This window comes from Chrysochloris asiatica, unplaced genomic scaffold, assembly GCF_000296735.1.
Source record: "Chrysochloris asiatica unplaced genomic scaffold, ChrAsi1.0 scaffold00137, whole genome shotgun sequence".
NCBI lineage: Eukaryota > Metazoa > Chordata > Mammalia > Afrosoricida > Chrysochloridae > Chrysochloris > Chrysochloris asiatica.
Window position 1 is genome coordinate 7,218,939 of NW_006408655.1, and position 8,128 is coordinate 7,227,066.

The 8,128-nt window shown below is 37.2% G+C and overlaps 1 pseudogene; it reads left to right on the forward strand.

Moving 5' to 3' along the window:
• The first annotated feature begins 1,517 nt into the window (after positions 1–1,517).
• On the forward strand, positions 1,518–2,376 carry LOC102833695 (annotated as a pseudogene).
• Positions 2,377–8,128: the final 5,752 nt, after the last annotated feature.

Genomic DNA, 8,128 nt, shown 5'->3' on the forward strand with positions numbered 1-8,128 from the left:
ACACTTTATTTGTAGAGAATACATTTCTAAAACAAAATATTCACAGAAGTTTAAGGTTGTGCCTGAAGCCTATCACCTGAAATGGTGATGCTCATGATGATAGTGATGGACAGTGATGATAACTAAGGTTTTTAAGCATTGAAAATGTAATAAAACCCTTACCTAACACATAGACATTTGAATCATCAACTCTTCAAGCCAAAAGGTCACTGTAACCAAGGACAGTGCTTCAATGGGGATATACTCGCTTGAATATATAAGCTCTTGACTAAGCTACTTGGAGGACTCAGAGCCCAGAACTTCAACCTGTCTATTAACTTTGCTGTACAATGTTGTCAGCTGAAAGAACACACAAGGAAACTTAGAATATGGAAAATCGATGTTGAAAAAAACAACAACAACTAATTGTTGGGCCTAAAATAATACAAAGGCTATTTATTATATATCCTTTTATTAAAGACAAGTTGTTGTCTTGGTGTGTCACTCTTGGATAAGCGCTGTATTGCTAACTGCAAGGTTGGCAGCTCAAACCCACCAGCATCTCCTCAGAAACCCTATACATTATGTTTAAATAAGTAAATATCATGGCTAAAAGCCAAAGAGTTGCTAAATATTATATTTGAACAATGAAATATCAATATTTAAACTAATCTTAATTTCTAAACTTTAATATTTAGCAGCTGGTATGATATTGATCCTAAATATATACCTCTGGCAGTCTTGTAACACTAAATTGAAATGCAATATGGTTCATTTTCAATGAAAACTAACATTCTCATTGAAATATAGTTATTAGTTGCCATCAAGTTGGCTCCAAATCATGGTGACCTTATGCACATGTAACAGAATGAAACATTGCCTGATTGTGTGTCTTCATAGCTGTATACTTGAGTTCATTGTTGTATTTATGTGCCACTCATAATAACATGTATTCACTGGCCCTCTACTTGACCAAACATGATATCCTTTTCTAGTAATTGCTCTTTCCAGATGACATGTCCAACAAAGACAAGTTAAAATAAAACAAGAGAAAGTGTTAAAAGTGAAGACAAACTAGAAAAACCAGACTTAATGGGTCAGTTAAGACTGGAGGATTCCTTGAGATGATTACCCTGAGATACTATTTAAAACTTGAGCTGAAACAAGCTCCCAAAGGCACCTAAATATCAGATTGGCTCACAAATATCACCTTTAAAAAATCATCTATGTGATACAAAATGGTCAACAATTAATTTAAAACAAAGGTGAAAAGGTAAGATGACAGGGAAGCTAGATTAATGGAAATGGAACAAGTTGTAGAATGTTATAGAATAATGAGAATGTTTATTTTTTATAAACATTGATAATGAGAATATTTATTTTTACACAAGTTGAAATAATGACAATGTTCACATATTGTAAAGAATGTGACCAATGATATTGAACAACTTATGTAGAAATAGTTGAATGGAAACCTATACTGCTTTGTAAAACTTCACTGAAAACAGGAGCTCCACGTGAAGAGCGTCAGCTTGGCCATGATGGATTTTTCTGGCCCTGCTAAGCCACTCTTGTTGCTGAACCCCCAGGAACAGGCCAAGTTTCAGAAGCAGGTGGTGCAGGATCACCAGTGAGTGACCCAGAAATTAAAACTTACTCCTGGAGTAGTCTATGTGGGCCACTTACCCCAACTCAAGGCATATTTCTCCCAGTTTGGTACTGTTACATAACTCAGATTGTCCAGAAGTAGAAAAACTGGAAATAGCAAAGGTTATGCCTTTGTGGAGTTTGAGTCTGATGATGTTGCCAAGATAGTTGCTGAAAAATGAACAACTACCTTTTTGGTGAAAGACTCTTGAAATGTGATTTGATGCCATCTGAGAACGTATATTATAAGCTTTTCAAAGACTGGGATGTTCCCTTTTCAAAGCCATCAAATCCAGCAATAAAATGGTATAATAAGAAATGAACACCTACAGAAATGTACGGATGGAGAAGCGATTGAAGAACAAAGAAAAATTACTCAGGAAGAAGATAGCTAAAAAAGGAATAGTGTATGGTTTTCCTCCACTGATTTTACAAAAAAAAAAAAGAAAAAAATGGGATATTTCGAACACTGATCTTCAGAACTCTACGAATAATATCCATGACCCCACACTAGTTTGTACAACATCAATTTTAGAGAGACAAAAATCTGAAGCGGTGGAAATGAATTGTGATGATGAAGATAATGAACTTATTTTCAAACAGCCTGCTGTTGATGGGAAAGAAGAAACACAAGAGACTAAAACATTCAGGGAAAAGAAGAAGAAAAAGAAAACCATGATTCTGAACGTATTATGTATATTGTTTCTTTTGAAAACTGCGGTGATTTTGTTGTTAACACTGAATCTTTAATTTACCAGGTGCAGTGATGCACACACATTGGCACAGTTTTTGAAGGAAAAAGCATTGGTTCAAGTAAAAACAGTCGGTATCCTGGCTTGCTTACCTTTGCTGGAGTGCAGGGAGCTTGTAGTCTCCTCATGCTGCATCTTTGTCCTGTTAGCTTGTGTTCTTTGCATTTTCATAGTTGTCTTTATTGACTGTGCAGTGACTAGCAAATAAACTTTTAACATTCTTTGCCTGAAATTAAAAAAAAAAACAAAAAACTTCGCTGAAAACAAAAATATCATATTTAAAAAAAATAATTGGGACAAACTACTGAATATTCAACGTTGGGCAAATCTGCTGCCCAGGAACTTTTTAAAGTGTTGAAGAGCAAGAGATGTCAGTATGAGGACTAAGGTGTGCCTGACCCAGGCCATGGTATTTTCAATAACCTCATATGGATGCGAAAGCTGGACAGTGAAAAAGGAAGATCATAGAAGAATTGATGCCTTTGAGTTGTGGTGTTGGAGGAGAATACTGAAAATGCCATGGACTGCCTAAAGAACCAATAGATCTGTTTTGGAAGAAGTGCAACCAGAATGCTCCTTGGAGGCCAAGATGGCTAGGCTTCGTCTCTCATACTTTGGACACATTGTCCAGAGAGAACAGTCACTGGAGAAGGATGTCATGCTGGGTAAGGTGGAGGGTCAGAGAAAAAGAGGAAGACCCCCAATGAGATGGATCAGCCAGGTGGGATCACTGATGGCGTCAAGTGTGCGGCGGTAGTGAGGTTGGCCCAGGATTGGATGTTGTTTTGTTCTGCTGTGCATGGGGTCGCTACGAGTCGGTTCCGACTCAATGGCATCTGACAACAACATAGTGGAATATCTCTTTTTCTTTCCACATATTTTTAAAAGAGAAAAGCTCAGGGTCAGACAGACTCAGGGATAAATTCAGCTAGAGAGTTTTAGGCAAGCAAAAACCCAAACCATACTGGGATCTCAGCAGTAGGCTAGTCCACAATGGGCTGAGATGGTCTGTGAAAACTAACTGAGGCATAATGTATGTAGTAAGCCCAATATTGATCTTGGCTTATGTTGGTATCAAAGATGGTCTAATTCAGTAGGCAAATAATGGCAACAGAACCATGGTTGTGCCATGACTGTTAGTGGAGTATATTGTTAAGATAATAACGCAGTTTCTGTGGGACATAATCTCTGGGAAACAGTGGGTGAAGAGGGCTAGGCAGAGTATCAGAAATTGGGTCAATGATGCTGAAATTCAGGGAAGGCTCAAGTCCTTGTGCAAACAATAAAGAGAGAGGAGGGAAGTTCAGTGAACATAGCAAGATTAAGAGAAGGCTTGTGTATATCTAGATGAAGCAAATGAGTAAGTGCTCAACTACTACCCAAAAGGCAGGTGCCTAGCAGGTACCTCAGAAGAAAGGCTTGCCGATGTGTTTCAGAAAGTTCATGGCCTTGAAAATAGTATGGAGCACAGTTCTATTTACAGGATCTCCATGAGTTAGAATCGACTTTGAAGGTAACTGGTTTGGGTTTTTATATTTGCATGTGCCAAGAGATGCCACATAAGGGGGCTTCAAAAAGCTAATGAAAAATAGAATTTTTTCACGAAATTTTTGAAGCCCCCTTGCATATAGGTTTTCTTGTAGAAGATTAATTTCATTTATCAGTAGCAGGTTGATAATTCTACTTAATATGGTTGCTATACTGAGATTATCAAAAGAATTCAGTAAAATTTCTTTAGCCTGTGGGTAAAGATCCTCATTTCTTATAGCTGAGTGAGACTGAACTATTCTGACTATAAGGTGAATTTATCTTTTTAGGTCTGAAGAACTGGTAAGGCAGGACAGGAATCTCACGCTAATGAGTGAAGAGCTTGCACATGATGTGCTATGCATGTTGTTGTTTGTAAATATCATAGAGTTAGTTCTGACTCATAGTGACCCTGTATAGGGTTTCTGAGGAGCAGCTGGTGGGTTTAAACAGCCAATATTGTGGTTAGCAGTCCAGTGCTTATCCTAAAGCATCACACTAGGACTCTGTACTATGCATTGCCCTAAGGAAGAAGCATGCAGTACACATGGTGATTTATCCAGGTCAGAAGAGATGAATGGAACATCACATAGTCTATGTCAGGGCTAGTTCTGTTTAATATGATCATCAGTGAGCCGGAAAAAGACACTCTGGCTTCACTGCTAATGGTCTGAGATCTGATTCTTTTGATTTCTTAGAGCCATCTTCCCATGAAACAGGAATTTTATTTGTCTATTGTTAATAAATTTGTTATGACTATAAAGAAGACACCATTTATTAAAATGTGTTGGATATTAATCTTTATTTTAAAAAAAGGTATGCAAGAAAGTGAAAGATTCCATAAGGTCTGTTTATTGGAATGTCACAGCACATTTGCGATAAATTCTTTAGCCCTGTTCTGTTTTCCCAGCATCAGATTTACATCAGAACTCTTGAATGATTTCAGAGGTCATCCACACAAAAACTCATGATCTTTCCTCATAAGTACACCACCTTTTCCTATTTTATATGACTGCATCCTCCCCATCACTCAAATTTGACCATTCCTCTCTCTCTTTGTCTACCTACATTAATGATGACTTCTTTCAAAAATTTCAGTTAAAACTCAGTTTCTTCATGAAGCTGGTCCAAACTCCTACATGCTATCACGCTTCAAAATGTGTTTTAGTTCTATTTAGATACAAACTGGAAATATAGGAAGGGAAGGGTTGACTTAGAGAAAGTGGAATTTTAATTGGCCTAGAGTAGGTAAAAAATTAATACATAGATATTATTCAGTTATCATCACCACCATCATTTTCATCAACGTCATCATCATCAGAGCTCATACTTACTGAATGTTACATCAATACATTCTGAGTTCAATCAGCCAAGCACTTAATTATCATGGAAAAATATGATATAAGTAGAAATGTTATCATTAGCTCCATTTTATTGATGCATAAACCGAGGCACTGAGAGAGTAAGATACTTATCCAGAGTTGCTCAACTACTAAGCAGTGAGACAGAGTTTGAAACACAGAGGCTGTGTTTGTAACCACCATAAAGAATTGACCAACACACAACAACAGGTAAGGGGAAACAAAGGGTTTGAAGAAAAACTTTACACTATTATAACCATACTCTAAGAAGAGCATTCAGACTCTGGATAGATAGAATCAGGCCAAATTATGGAAGACTTTGTATCCTCTCACCAAGTTTGCTTATATGAAAACTATTCTATATAATATATATATTAGATATACCACACAACCGATTGAATAGATGACCTGGTTTTAAGTTGTTGTGTTTGAAGACTGTTAATAGGATCTCATAGCTGATAGCTGAAATTCACTAGAAATTCTCTTCTTTCCTTTATGATACATTTACCTAGTGAAATACTTAGCTTTCAGTTTAATTTGAGCCAAATGAAGATTCTGAAACAATTTTACCAATATAACCTATGGCAATCCCAACAGACATAAATAAATAAGAAATCAATCCTTCATGGACCAATAACTTTATAATAATCATGACTCTTGCTAACTTTATGAAATTATTATTACCAAATCTCTTTCTTCATGACATACGCACAGCTTCTCTAGTTACTGAATGTGTTTGTCAGCTGAATCTTTATTAAATGAAAAGAAATTCAAAATATATTTTCTCTTCATAAATCTTTTCCCTTCTCTCCAGGCAAGCTGCAATTAGCAGCAAAAGCAATATTGAAAGGGGCTTAGAAAGAACAATCAAAGATGTGTGAATTATATGTATGAACCGAGTTTAATTAAATCCCTTTGCTGAGAGAAATGGAAGCGTTAACAGTTACTCACACTTTTCAGCTGCTCATATCAAGCTCTCAGTGGAACTCCAAAAGAAACTGCAAAGGCAGAATTTCAGCTCTGGATGATCCTGCTGAAGTCCACCTCTGAAATAGATCATGCTGCTTATTGTGCGTAATTTCCCATGTTGCTTGTGGTCTCACTTGTAAGTAAAACTTGATTGTTTATGGTTAATAAGCCTAACCTCTAAAATTCCCTAGTTGTTTACTAAGACACAGTTTGGTTAATACTTCAGCAGCAAACCAAGATGTCTACTCTACATGTCTATGATCTGGCTTTCTCACCTTTCCCATTAAATAAAATATATTTTTCCATAATGCCTCCAACTATTATGAATACAAATTTTATTTCAGAATTCTAAATTCCCAATTGGCTTGATTAAAGAAATCACAGTATTTATTACCTGGGGGTACATTTTCAAGTAATGCAGCCTACTGTTCATACCAAGTGCATATACTGCTTGGAATTAGGCATTTCCTTGGGAATTATTGAACTCTGGCTATTTGTTGTTGTTAGGTGCCACTGAGTCAGTACTGACTCATAGCGACTCTATGCACAACACAACAAAACACTGCCCGATCCTAGGCCAACCTCACAATAGTTGCCACGCTTGAGCCCATTGCCACACTTGAGCTCATTGATACTGCCACTTGGCTAATCCATCTTGCTGAGGGTCTTCCTCTTTTTCTCTGTCTACTTTACCAAACATGATATCCTTCTCCAGCGAATGGTCCCTCCTGACAATATATCTGAAGTATGAGAGATGAAGTTTGGCCATTCTGGCCTATAAGGAGCATTCTGGCTACACTTCTTCCAACACAGATCTGTTTGTTCTTTTGGCAGCCAGTAGCACTTTCAATATACTCCTCCAACACCATAACTCAAAAGCATCAATTCTTCTATGGTCTTCCTTATTCACTGTCCAGCTTTCACATGCATATGAGGTTACTGAAAATACCATGGCTTGGGTCAGGTGCACCTTAGTCCTCAAGTTGACATCTTTGTTCTTCACCTTTCTTAATTTTACACCATTCAGTGTTTCCATGTTCTGTTCGAACAACTGCCTCTTGGTCCAGGTACAGATTCCTCATGAGCACAATTAAGTGTTCTGGAATACTCACATGCAATGTTGTCCATAGCTTGCCATGACCCATACAACTGAAAGCCTTTGCATAGTCAATAAAGCAAAGGTAAACATCTTTCTGATATTCTCAGCTTTCAGCCAAGATCCATCAGACATCAGCAATGATATCCCTCATTCCACGGCCTCTTCAGAATCTGGCTTGAACCTCTGGAAGTTCTCTGTCAATGTATGCTTGCAGCTGTTTCTATAATACCTTTAGTAAAACTTTACTTGCATGGGATATCAAAGAGACTGTCTGATGATTTCCGCATTCTGTTGGGTTACCTATCTTTGGAATGGGCACAAATATGGATCTCTTTCAGTCAGCCAGATAGTTGTCTTTCAAAGTTTTTGGCATTGATGAGTAAGTGCCTTCTGTGCTGCCTCACTTTCTTGAAAGATTTCAGTTTATTTTCCATCAATTCCTGGTGCCTTGTTCTTTGTCAATTCCTTTAATGAACTCTGGATTACTTCTTCAGTATCACTGGCTCTTGATCATATACTACCTCTGGAAATGGCTGAACATCAACCATTTACTTTTGGTACAGTGACTGTGTATTCCTTCCATCTTCTTTTGATGCTTTCTGCATCATTCAATAATTTGCCCAGAGAATTCTTCAGTAATGAAAGTTGAGGCTTGAATTTTTTCTTCAGTTCCCCCGAAATGTTGAACATGTTCTTCCTTTTTGGTTTTCTGACTGCAGATCTTTGCACATTTTGTTGTAATATTTTACTTTATCTTCCCGAGCTGATCTTTGAAATTTTCTGTTCAGCTCTTG